Here is a 14,532-nt window from a genome sequence, read left to right on the forward strand (position 1 = left end):
CAGGAGTTTCAGAAATAACTTTGCAGCTTCCACATAAAATAACTTATTTATTTTTTACTAGTTTCGCTACACTGTAGCATCTTCAGGAACGTACCTGAGGTAGCCCAAAAAAATAACCTCCCCACCTAGAAAATAAATAAGTTATTTTATGTGGAAGCTGCAAAGTTATTTCTGAAACTCCTGTTCGCAATGGATTTCCACAAAGTCTCGGCCTCAACCATCAGTGATATTTTAAAATTGGGCTGGTATTGTTTCAAGGAATGACCGCAAAATTGAGACAGTAATGAGCGTGAAATTGAGTCTGTAAACCTCTCTGGTATATATATGTCCAAATGAACCGTTCATGACTGGCTGGTTAACCCACCGATATTCAGGACGGTGAGCGCACCACGACAGACCCCCTCCTTCAGGTCCTATCCTTTAGAATTCCTCTCCGGAGGGGACTCGTCATATTCTGCTGCCCCCACTTTGGAACTCCTCATCGAAGCCTCGCAGCTCTCCCCCCGGAATGCCTCCGGGATCACGCGTAGTCGAGGAGCGTAATTGAAATTTCCCTTGGAGCCCCATTCGGCCCCCCCCGCTCCACGAGAAGAACGAATGAAGGGGCGAGGCAATATCGCGGGATTTTGATTGTCTCCCCCGGCCCGCCCTTCCAGCCCCCGGCCGCACCATCCACCTCTCGCCCCTCTCCTCCTGACCGCTCCCTCTGTTTACATTTTTATTTACGAGCCTTGAGAGAGGGCATGTGGAGCCATGACAGAGGGGGTCGGGTTGTGGGGGTCATGGGTGGTAGGAAGGGTTCGTGGAGGGTGGATTCGGGGGGAGGTGGTACGAGGGCCGGGCCAAACTTATTAGGGAAGAAGGACTTTTACGAGACATCTGGGGTTTAGGGTGAGCATGACGGTTTGAGGATGAATAGATACCGTTTTCCATAAATACTGAGAACGATGCAATATCGGCGACCGTTTTCAAAATGGCAAGTTTTCGGGGTGTTCTCAGAAAAAAGGATGGACTTTCTCACGGGATTTATAAAACCAGCAATGATTGGTCCCTATCCTCCACAATCCGCCTTTTATCTTACAGAATACGGTTTAGTTGGGAAATTAGGAGAAGCCGTGTTTGGTGCGGTGTGGGTAAGACGTGGCGGGTGCGACGGCAATCGTGAAATTAGTCATAATCACCCATAAACTCCTTTTTTTTAATTGCTCTCATTTTTATCTCGGGTTTGTTCTTTTCATTTATAAGTCCGTTTGTAGCCTCTTATACGAACTCATAAGTAATTGGAATAACTGTTCATTAATTTTTAACTCATTTGAACTCTTAATTGAGAATGTTTGTTACACGTCAAGGTGTAAGTCTGAAATCTTTGCGCTCTTAATCTCTCGGTGCCTTAAATATTTGAGATAGAGGGCAAATGTGAAGAAAAGTCAAGGAAATAAACCGTATCATTTTTCTTTAATTATATTGATTGATAAGGATTGGTGAAAATAAAAAGTTTTAATAATAGTGACAGTGTAGCGGAAAGAAAGAAATTGATGTTCACTCTTTGGTATCGTAAACACTCTCCTTGATTCTAATATTATAAGATATAGTTACAATTCGCTTTAAACACCCTGTTTCACATGATGGTGTATTTATAATATAAATTTTAGTTTTAGGTGTTATGTGGTGGAACTGTTCTATAAAAGCAGAAATGAAAATACTACAATTTTTCTCTAAATATTTATATTTATTCTCTTAATATAGTGTCTTCATTTCTGATACATATTAAAATGTTTTTCGTCATTTCCACATACTACGTTGGTGGGACCAAATTAAATGCCAATTTAATTAGGCTATGAGCCTGATTTGATAATAACCATATGATGATATCCGCATTTTTCATATTATTTTAAGCCTTAGATAGTCCTCTTTGAAATTCCTGTTTGGTTTTATCCACTCAAAGTATTTTGGCTAATAATGAGCTACTTGAAGGATCTCAGGTTTTCCCGGCGTACGGTATTCAAGGAGTTCTCTCGGGTTTCCCACCGGGTCAGGTTGCAGTACACCGACGTTTCGAAGGCTGTCTTCGAAACGTCGGTGCACTGCAACCTGACCCGGTGAGAAATCCGAGAGAACTTCTTGATTGAGCTATTTGATATTGCCGTAGCTTTTCTACAAGCTCAACCTAACCGTTATCTTTCCCCGAAACCCTAAAGTTAATTGCTTTTTGAAACCTTGACCACTCTTCCTTTCAGTTCTTTAAAGTTGAGAACAATGTCATGCATTCGAGAATAATGAAATTCCTTGAATTGGGAGCGAAGATATTATTATTTAGTATGACGTTAATTTTGAACCTTATTTGAGTACTAAACATTGAAACTTATATGTTCGAAGCACGTGAGAAATTGAAGACCCTTTCCCAGCCACTAAATAGAATTTAAATTGAATTTGCTGCAATTGCTCTTTGAAACATTTGCAATTACTACCTTGATCAAAAATTTCCCGGAATTTATTCAGAAAATTAAAAATACAAGTTTATTCATCTAAATCTATATTGTCCCCTTCAAAGTAATCCCCATCGACTGCAACACACTTATGCCAGCGCTTGATCCAATCCTCGAAACATTTTTTATATTCGGTTTTCGGTATGTCCATCAGTGCTTCCTGCGATTTTTCCATTACTTCCTCTCGGCTGCTAAAACGCGTTCCCCGTAATGGTTTTTTAACTCGATTGAACAGAAAGAAGTCACAGGGAGCCAAATCAGGTGAATTCGGTGGCTGTTGGATGGTATTTGTTGCATTTTTCGTCAAAAAATTACGAATAATGATAGCACTGTGCGACGGTGCGTTATCATTGGTGCAAAATCCACGAGTTTTCTGCCCACATTTCTGGTCTCTTTCGGCGAATTGCTTCACGCAAACGTCTCATAACGCCCAAATAATACTCTTTGTTTACTGTCTGGCCTTCTGGCAAAAATTCATGATGCACTACACCGTTGTAATCCATGGAAACCGTCAGCATTGCCTTCTTTTTTGACTGAAAACGACGTGGTTTTTTTGGTCTCGGCTCATTTGGTGAACGCCATTCACTTGCCTGATGTCTGGATTGCGTGTCGTACTCATAAACCCACGTCTCGTCTCCAGTAATGATCCTTTTGATGAATGTGGGATCGGATTCAGCCTCGCAAATCATGTCTTTTGCGACGTCAACACGGTCTCTTTTTTGCATGAAATTGAGGTCTTTTGGCTCTGCTACACGACGGAAACCCAAATCATTAACCACAATGTCTTGGGCGGATCCATAGGCAATGTTCAAGTCCTCCGCTATTTCTCTGATGGTTAATTTGCGGTTATTGACCAACATTTCTTTTACTTTATCAATTTTTTCACCGACTTTCGATGTCGATGGTCTGCCACTGCGTTCATCATCTTCGATTGACTCACGACCACTTCTGAACCGCTCGTGCCACTGGTAAACGACCGTTTTTTTTAGAGAATCGTTGCCGAAACACTTTTCCAACATTTCCAACGTCCGTGCGCCACTAAATCCGTTTTTTACGCAAAATTTAATACAAGTTCGTTGTTGCAAATTTAAATCCATTTCTGAAATTGTAAAAAATCGCCAACACAAACAGAGATAGATGTACTCTTGGCTACGTAACTTTTGCAAATGTCAAGTTATGACACTAAGATTTAAAGGGAATATCAACAACAGATGTACCAATTTAACAAAAAAAAAACAGAACTCAAATCGGAACGATGGGAGCGCCACACGGTGGTTATTCCGGGAACTTTTTGATCAAGATAGTATATCTCGGGAATGATATTTTTTGGATAATTTATATCAACACCTTAACTTAGAAAAACACTCGCATAAATATCGTAATCAATTCTCTCTCAATGTGAAATCGTGTGAGAAACAGCCTAATCATGGCATTGAAGCAGGAAACAAAGGAGAAAATTGTGTTGAGGAATTGTTTAAACGTAAGAATATTGCTTGAACGATTATCAACAGCAGCTTAACTGCTAACCATTAGCATCTTATAAAGAGTTATGCAACAAAAATAGGCGATATAAATTCGGGTGATCGTGCACTATTTACTGAGATCTATTCTCATGGAATCATAATTACTGTCATTTAAGGTCAAACCTTGAAAAATAGCGGTTGAAAATGCTGCTATACGGCGTCTTCATGAGTGCAATGCCCACATAACTGCTCAGTATGAATTATTCATTTCGAATTTTTTTTTCTTGTGCCACTCATCTTTATGCGAAGAAGCTCTTTCGAATCAGTTTACGAATGCAAAAATGACGCTGAGGAAAATTTCTCAGCTACATATTTAAATATAGTAACTTCTTCAGTTAAACCCGCACACTAATCCGTGTCTCCGAATTTGTTCTTTAAAAAAGAACTTATTCCATATCCACCCGGAGAGGCACAACCGTAGGAAAGAACAGAGTGATCACACCCTTTTCAATTTTAATTCAATTTTCTCGCTCTCCAAAAGTATATAATGCTCAAATAGGTCATGTATTGAATGAGTGAGGTAGCCAGGGCCCTGAAATACAGTCAGAAATGGCACAATTGTTTCCTTTCTCAGAGTATTCTACCCATGGTACCTATCCATTTTACCGTAAATACATCTCTTCTCGTTTAGGCAATAGTTGAGTTACCGTTCTCAGAATCCAATAGTGACGAGGGTTTTCAATTATTTGACTGACAATTTTTAAGATTTTAGCGGTGAATGATCATAATTCGATGTGATTGCGTGAGTTGATTCCGTTTATTATTCAGCAAGGGATTATTAGTCACAAGCAAAAAAAAACTTGCCTGAACTTTTTACAATATTGGTACAAATGTTGTTGATAAACAATTGATTACAGATTCGGATACCATCGAAATTGATTCGACTTAAAAAACTGCTATCTCAGTTCGTTTCAGATTATATCAAGCTGACCCCAAAAGTAAACTAAAAAAATTGATTTTTCATCTATGAAAATTAAAACATTTATCTTAATCTATTAAAATTAATATACTCTTATTAACTTTGATATTTCACATATTTTTCAACCGATTTTCAATACATTTTCAACCGATTTTCGTGAACATATTTTCAAGGTATTATCAGCTTTACAACAATTTTGGCAAATTTTATCGCGTTTTTCCTATAAAATCACATGATTCCTCAAACTGATATGTTGCAGTTATAGTTACAATTTTTGTTCAAGAGTTTTTCGAAGGAGTCTTATTCAAAAATGAAAGCGGACAGGTTTTGCAGGAGATCTGATGATTCTACAGCTCTTTAGAACCTGAGAATGCCTCAATGTGTGTATTATATACAGAGCTCAACCCTATTAGGGAGATTGAATGACACTTGAACGTTAAACTGAATTCATCGATAAAGCCCCACTATACTTGAGGAGCCATCTCTAGCCGGCCGACCTCTAGAGCCGGATTCCCATGTCCCTTATTTCCATCTTACCACAAATACACAGATATGCCACATTTCCGCATCATAAAGAAGCGGTCGCAGATTATAAATTGGCTTAATTATTGTTTGAGACGTTTTTTGTCTTCTTTCCTTTAAACATTTACTTGAATCATAATTATATTCACCAAATTCACTTTTCAAATACACGACCTAACGCAGCCGATTTCGAATGAGTTGACAGTCTCACCACACTGGTATCATATTCCTCCGTATTGGGACACCAGGGGTGCTAGCGATGATCGATTAGGGAAGAAGTGAAAAAATAATATTTTCATCAATATTTTGAATGGCAAAAACGACAAAATAAAATAAGATTAAGTTTCATCATTATAAAATGTATCCATGGTATTTTGAAGGGTCGAAACTGTTCTCCTGAATAGGTTATGTAATTTTTTATTCAAATAGTATGCTAAACAAAATCTTAGATTCTTCAAAATTGGAACTACATAAATTATCTTTTACAGGAAAACTTTAGCTACAAATACTTTGCCGTGAATAAATACTCTCCATTTTCACAATATATGCGACCAAGTTGTTTAACCCTTCTCTTTGCTCAAGAAAATACTTTTGAGAATGTATTTTTCACCTATCCATGGATAAAAATATATTTTTATAAAGATATGGATGAAGGGACGAGGACGCTAAGTGAAGATCAATTTCTGATTACACTTTTGGGACCAAATTATGAGAAACTAGGATTTAAAATTGGATAACACACGAAGGAAATACTTATGCCAACGTATGAAATTAAATATTATTATATTATAAGGAAATCTACCGGTTAAGGTAGGTTTTTGGATGGACACAACTACTAAATAAAACATTTTGTGAATCCTAACAAAACACAAAATCCAGCAACCTACTCTATACCAGGTCCCTCTTCATCTCAGAGTACTTTCCTCCTCCCTTCATCCCGTCCAACATCCCTATCCTGTTCCTTCCCTTTCCTCTTTTGCCCAACATTCTCCCCTCTATCACAGTCTTCGACATCCCACTGCCGGTCAACACCCCCTTCATCCACTTTTCCTGCCTCCATAGGATTGCTCCCAACAAACCCCTCTCTTCGCCCACCATACCAAGTACTTCCTCATTTGTTTTCTTCTCTGTCCATTTCACCTTCTCCATTCTTCTCCACACCCACATTTCAAAAGCCTCCAACCTACGTGTATCCTCCTGCTTCAATGACCACGTTTCCGCGCCGTACATAGTTACGCTCCATATCAAAATTTTTACGAGTCTTTTCTTAACATCCTTACTCAAAGTCCCTGTCATCAACTCCCTCCTCCTTGTGAAAGCCTCCTTGCCCAGGGCAAATCTTCTCCCAACGCCCCTACTACTTTGACCGTGCTGATCCAAAACACTTCCGAGATACGTAAACTGTTCTACCTGCTCTAGTTTTGGCCCTCCTATTTTAATGTTTAGCTTAGCCTTTTTCTTTCTAGAAAATCGCATAACCTTTGTTTTATTAATATTGATTCTTATCCCATACCTGTCGCACTGAATTTCCAATTCACTTGGCAATGCTTGCAACCCCTTGGTTGACTGAAAAACTAAAGCTTGGTCATCAGCAAACCTAACTCATTTCACGAATTCCCCGCCCACTTTCATTCCTACCTCCAGCTCTTCCCATGCCTCTGTGATCATTTCCTCCACATTAGGTTGAACAGCAACGGTGATAATGGGCACCCCTGTCTTACACCTTTATCTATCACTGCCCATCCAGACTCTCGGATCCCCACACGCACCTGAACAGTCTGAGATATGTACAGGTTGTAGATCAGTCTCCTGTTCCTCCAATATATTCCCATTTTCTGCAATATACTCATTATTTTTCCCAATTCACTTTATCAAACACTTTAACAAAATCTACGAAACAAGCAAATACTTCCTGATTGTATTCTATATTCCTCTCGATTGATAATGTCCTTACTGCAATGGCATCACGCGTACCTTTCCCCTTCCTAATCGAAACTGGTCATCCCCTAAGTAATCATTTGCCCTGCTCTCTATCCTTTTGTTTATGATCCTTGGAACAACTTTAGCTGCGTGGGATATGAAACTTATTGTCCGTAGTTTTCACATGCTGTAGCCGTTACCTTTTTCGGAAAACGAACTAAAATTCATCTCACAAAATCTTCCGACCAGATTCCTTCCTCATAGATGCTACGAATCAGCCCATGTAGCCTCTTCCTCCCTCATTTTCCTAAACATGTTAGTAGTTTCGCAGGAATCTTATCCATCCCCACAGCCTTATTTAGTTTCATTTCCGTTGATGCCCTTTCTATCTAATCGTCGAGTATGCCTGGGCCTAAGCTATCTTCCTCAACGCCATGTTCCTTTTCTTTGTCTAGCTTTGTTGTCTAAGTTCTTTAATATACTGTTCTTCTATATATTCCTTCCATCTCTCTTGGATCTTTCCTATGTCAATTATTATCTTGCCCACCTTATGTTTAACTGTTAGCATAGATCTTCCTTTCTTACTTCCCGATAAAGTATTAACTTTGCTGCACAGGACACCAATTTCACCTTTCCTCTGCAAACTTTCCATATCCTCACACTGCGTCTTCCACCATGTTTCTTTTGCTTCGATAGTAATTAGCTCTTTACTATCCTCCATGATTTCCTCTACAGCCTGTTTGTACTCCTTCCTTTTCAATCCATTTAATGCGTCTACATTAAATTTTTTAACCCGCCGTCCCTGCCTTATATTTTTGAAACGGACGCTACATTTCATGACAACTACATTGTGGTCAGAGTCCGCATCCGCTCCCGGGAAGCTGTGCGAATTTATCACACTGTTCCTAGACCTATGTCTAACCAGGATATAATCTAGCTGATACCTTTCTGAGTCACCTGGCATGTTTCATGTATACCTGGGTCTTTTGTGGTGTCTAAACCAAGTGTTGGTGATGACTAACCCCTTTCTCCTGCAGAACTCAATTGCTTTCTCCCCGCGGTCATTTTTAGAGCCTAAACCGTAGCCCCCACCTCATCACCATCCCTTCCTTCGCCAACCGTTGCATTCCAATCCCCCATCACTATCAAATATTTCCCTGCGGGAACAAACGCGATTATGTTCTGTAATCGATCGTATATCCTATCGACCTCTTCCTCAATATGGTTGGTCGTTGGCATGTATACCTGAATAATAACCAAGTTCGTTGGTTCTACTTTTAACTCTACTAGTAATATTTTATCCGTTACCTGTTCTATGTTGAATACTCTTCTTCCTACCTATTCTTTTAATACTCTGGCAGTCCCTCTTTGTCTCTCGTCCCCGCCACTGTATATCATTCTATAATTATCACTCCAGTGATCCCCGCTATCCATCCATCTCACCTCGCTTAGACCTAAAACAGGTACCGTGTTCCCTTTTATTGTAATAGGGTACCGTGTTACACCTTTTTCAGCCTACATATCGCTATACTTCAAAATAATATCATACATTCAATCAGCAAACTGCCGATGAAAGAAGAAATTTTTCTTTTTCCCATGGAGTAGATCTGAAGAGGTTACAAAAAGTACTCTTAATGGAAAAGTAAAATCTCTTCTTTTACCAAGGACGATTTACACCATGTTGCGCCTGAAACTGTGTTATTTATTAAATCAATGTTGTTATCAAATTTTATGAACAAGAAGGTACCGCGTAAGATTTTCTTCCTCTAGCCTCATCAAATCGTATTATTCCGTCAGCCTTCTTTTGGCTAACACGTTGATATAATGGAATTTATTAGGACGTCATTGGGTCAAAATTATAATAGATCGTAATGTAAAAGATCTAAGATAACATTTTGTGGGCTTTATTTTACGCATTATTTTATTTAAATATATGTGTACTTAAATTATAATGCCATTCCGTAGCTGATATTTGACTTTATATCTTTATTTCCACCGTATTTCATGTTATGATAGTTGTTTTACTGCAGTGAAATGGGAACCCTATATTCCATGTATTATTCCATTTTTAAATTTTTCTCGAAGTATTATTTCCAATGAGGAATTGAGTTCCTCGTTTAACTTGCCTCTATCAGAATAATAGAATAAGCCAGCTCCTCCTTGAGCAGAAGAATAAACAAGATGAGTGATTAAATCGAATGAAAAATTATCCTCTCGTGTTCCGGATATAAATGTACTAAATGGATAGCTCGATAAGTAAAAATGAGTACTGTGTCTGCAAACATAAGGCCACTCCATATTCGGAAACAAACATGACATCTTATATCGTGGAAACTAATGTACAGGCTCGGCATCCCTATTTTTTATATAGTTTTAGTAAAAGGTGAACCAACAGTTTTGTCAATGTTCACGTCTGCATGCCATCGAGCAATCGTAGGGTGGAGGAAGTTGACAAGGTGTACCATCAAGATATTAGAGGAAATAACTGTCATTGTTCCTGCGAGAAAACATTAGATATTGATGAAGTGTTGGAACGCCACAGTAGGCGAAGGAATAAATAGTGATCCGGTAGGGGACTATTGTTAAGCCGCAATGACCCTGGGAAGAAAGCAATAGAGTTTTCAAGGTATCAAAACTTGTAAAAAGTTACATTGGAATACATTGAAAATGCCCGAGATTTGAGAAGTATATCAATTGGAGCATAATACGATGAGTCACATATTTAAGAACAGAGTAAAGTCAATTAGGAGTCAATTCGCAAAGTTTCCCGGGGGCGGTTGCGGATTCAGATGATAATAAAGCATTTTTTGTGAGATCTGATTCAAAAGCATTAAAGTTGGGGGCTGTTTATGGAAAAATAATTTAGATGAAATAACTGGATCGACTAGAAAGGTGTACCAACTACTGATACAGAAAATTATATGTGAGAAAAGGGGGGCTAAGTACTAAAGAAGGTAAATGGAAAGATACAAAAATAAACGCAGAAAGTCTCAGAGGGAATCATTTGAGGATTGAATCGGAAACAGACAAAAAAAGCCGTAAATTGAAGACGAAATTAATGAAAAAGTAATACTAGAGCAGAAAATGGAAGAATATAAAATGTTTGGTGGACGGAAGAACAAAGAATTCAATAATAAACTGTCAGCAAAAAATAGAACAAAGGAAGCTTAGTGGAAGACACTGTTCTGTGAGATATGGAATGATAATAAATGAGGGGTGAATTTGGTGCGCCATGCAGGAATGTGAAAGTAATGCAAATTGGAAAATCCTTGCAAAATAATCAAGGAAACTATGGTATAATATTAAAAACACCGGGAAAAATTCAAAATATATGGATGGAATATTTTAAAGAATTATAAGGTAGTGAAATTAAGCTATCAAGCTTGGGCAAAGAATATGACGTAGATGAGGACTATTAAGGTCTAGACATACTATATGGCGAGATAGAAGTGGTATAAAAGGAATTGGGGTGAATAACCGCGGGGCTACATAATAAATTAGGAAATCGTGAGAGGAAGTTACATGATGAGCTAATTAGGAAGTAGGTAAACAAGTAGCTATTAAGAAATAGGATTATGTTCTGATGGTTCAGCCTGGTCAGTGTTTATTAAAAGGGTAGAAAAGATGGTAAATAGCTACTTAAGGGATGATTCGTTTGGGTTCCAAAATGGAAGAGACTCGTATAATACCATTACATCATGTAGGTCGCCAATAGAGAGAAACATAGCAGCCAATCAGTATGCATTTGCTGTTACGTAGATTTCGAGGTGTTGCATAAATTGAATTAGACTAAACTAATGAATAAACTACAGACGAGAGGAGTATATTGTAGATATAAGAGATTGATCCGCCACATTCGCAGACTGCTCATGTGTGAGGGGCGGAAGGAGAGTCCGGTTAGACAGTCTAAGGAAGAGGAGTACGACCAATAGGTTACAAGCATTGAAAGTTCAGTTCGATAGATATGGGATGACAATGAATGTAAACAGACAAAAGGCAATGCCATTTTTGAAAAAGAGAAAAAATGGATGAGGTATAAGAGAGGAAGAGTTCAGAAAATATATCAGCTGGAACCGTTTTCTCTATCTTAGAAGTATTTTAACTGAATATGCTCAAATTAAGAATAATTGCGTGAATCAAAAAGACTTTCCCAAGGAGGAGGGGATTGCTAATCCAGCCGTTATTTAAAGATGTTGAGGAACGGATCGTCAATTCGACTGTGGCTAAGTTCAGCACGGAAACGAAGTCACTGACGCTAGGTGATAGACGTAAATTGGAGCCCATTGAATTACGAGTATGTGCACGGAAAAGGTTTGAACAGGTGAAATGCACAGAATTGAAAACAATCGAGGGAGTGCTGAGAATGGTGCTGAAATAGTGGATATTATCGTTGGAAATGCTGGACATATGGATATAGAGCATTATGATTGCCAGTGGGAAATTGAAAAATGTGATAAAGGGTAGAATATTAGGCAAATTAGGAGGGGATAGAAATAGAGTACACACATTAAACCAAATGCAATGAGGAAAAAGTGAATGCGAAATTAAAGGAATTTTTAACGTCTGGTGAGAGGCACTATTTTCAATGAGAAGGAAGCAAAGGCATCTTTGTGACCATTGTTTAGAATACCTCTATTCGAAACCTACTTACGTAGGTACAATATCATTTTTTGTACATTTCATAGAAATATATATATATATATATATATATATATATATATATATATATATATATATATAAAAACCGTGGGTCCAACGCTCTACCCCCTGGACTATCGTGGGTCACGGTAGTCCAGGGGTAGAGCGTTCGACTGTAGAGCGGAGGGTCCCGGGTTCGATTCCCGGGCAAGGCACTCTGGGCACCTGCAGATCCACCCAAGCTATGTGATTTTTTGGGTACCAGATCTTCCTAGGAAACCATAACCGGCACAGGGAAAGGAACTGGCCTCCCTAACCTGATGGGTGAATTTCGTACGCCGTCTGGCTTAGTACTGGGTGAACTCTACCATCACCTTATATTATGCAATAGTTTCATTTTCTCATGAAAAGGACATAGCTTCATGAAAATATTATATATTATATATTATATATATTATATAAATAATATTTTTATTTTCTCATTAAATAAAATGCGTAGCATTATTTCCAAAAAAGCGTATTATTATTTCCAAAAAACCCCGGCTTTTCATTACAATTGCATTATCCAACAAATCCTGAGCATTAAAATGGACGTTCCTAGAAACGTCTGGGTAACGGACGGCCTAGATATGTTGATATTATATTACCACCCTCTAAAGTCTTAGTATTTCACACACAATAACCCATGAGGCATGGAATTGACTTGGTTGTCTCTAAAACATTCTTGAATTCGTTATTAATTCATTTAATAATAAACAAACGGGTAGAATTCCAATAACGATCATCATCGAAGCAATGTTTTTGGGAATCATTGGAGGTTTCAATTGAAATTTCATGTTTTCTTGTTTTTTTCAGTTGTTAATGGAGTCCACCCGTGATAGACCCCTCATTACTAACTGGTAAGTAGAAATTTTTTCATAACTTAATCAGATTTTAATTATAATGAAAATTTATGTTAGTTTTTTGAATACTATTTTTCTTATATTTTTAAAACTAGTTTTCTTTGTTTCTTCATATTTAAAAGGCTATAAATAATTTCCCAATATTATAAATTGTATTTCTATATTATCAGCTAAAAATTCAGTAATCACATATGTAGTCGTAAAGACTAATTAAGGTAACTTTTAGAAAAGATTCATTTGAATAACTTTATTCGTTTTTTATTCATTATACTTTGCTTCCGCTCGCTTTAACATTGATTCTAAAGTGTATTCCCTTATATGTTATACGTATTATCATAACTATCGTTCTAATGGTTAAGAGAGACCAAATTTATGTTAATTATATTTTAGAATGTATTATGGTTCAATGAGTGCATATATATATATATATATATATATATATATATATATATATATATATATATATATATATATATATATATATATTATTGTTAATATTATTTATTTCCGAGTTGTATTGACCTTGTAATTCTTATCGCAAGAAGGCATGCCGAGGAAAACGGCGAAGTCATTGTCATTAGGCTTTTTGGTAAATGAACGTTAACGTTACTGTTAATGGCTATCTTAAAAATGAGAGGCGGCAAGTGAACTACGCATTAGCTAAACGAACACCCTCATATCTCCATACATTCTATCACTGGGACGATAGTCACAACAAACTTCCATCAGTTGGTTTAGAGAGCTCATGGGGAGAACTTGAGCTCATCTTCGTGTAGCATGGGACGGTTGTCACCATTCTTTCCCTAGAAGTTGCCTCCGGAACAAGTTGACCTTCTACTAAATTGTGTCAACGTCGCCGTCACATCGCACATTACAAGTTACTGCACATGTTTCTCTAACCCAGTGACATTAAAATTATGGTCCCATTACGATAGAAAGGAAAAGTGGGTTGTTTGTTACGCACCTTGTACGGCTCCTAGCCCTCTGCGTTATTTAGCTGTCCGAGCGGCGCTCAATCTAGCCTATTGCACAACGACGGAGACGCAAGTTTTGAAAACAAATTTTTTCTTCACCGCGTGGTTAGGATGTCGCTCTCATGATCCCAAGGTAGAAAAATAAATGAAAATATTGGATGGGTTGGAAGTGTTCCCCATCGGAGTCAACGATAATCCAAATGTTGAATTGCTGTCAGGGTCAAGGATTACCGAAATGTGTTGTGTTGTATCCTTGCCGTCATGATGGCCGAAATTTTGGCATGAGACAAAAATATAAGGCATAGTTTTCGCGGATAATTTCAAATTTTATAGAGTGACAGCTGGACTAAAATGTATTTTTTCCGATTACTCAATTAATAAATTACGGTATCACATGAATAATAGCTTGTGAATTTCGATGATCAGTGCACAGAGACATGCCTTCCGTTTTGCACGTACGACTTGCTCTTCATACTCTGTATGTAATTACAGCAACAACTTAGTTCGCAAAAAAATAGATATGAGATGGGTAAGAAATAAAGATGGTTCACGAGAATAGGAGTGTTACCAGTATCTTATGAAATATTAAGGATAAGATAATTTAAGCACGGAAAATAAAGCTGCTGAAATAATCAATGCATATTGGAA

At 37.8% G+C, this 14,532-nt stretch overlaps 1 protein-coding gene across 1 annotated transcript in view; it reads left to right on the top strand.

The window, feature by feature from the left end:
- LOC139686039 (Ig-like and fibronectin type-III domain-containing protein 1) overlaps positions 1 to 14,532 on the top strand; it is an 862,041-nt gene that overhangs the window by 271,752 nt on the left and 575,757 nt on the right. The window contains exon 4 of the mRNA XM_071583133.1: positions 12,864 to 12,907. The gene's annotated coding sequence lies outside the window, so the exon portion shown is untranslated. The remainder of the gene's footprint in view (positions 1 to 12,863; positions 12,908 to 14,532) is intronic.

Source organism: Hetaerina americana, unplaced genomic scaffold, assembly GCF_022747635.1.
Source record: "Hetaerina americana unplaced genomic scaffold, ioHetAmer1.1.p SCAF_13, whole genome shotgun sequence".
Lineage (NCBI taxonomy): Eukaryota > Metazoa > Arthropoda > Insecta > Odonata > Calopterygidae > Hetaerina > Hetaerina americana.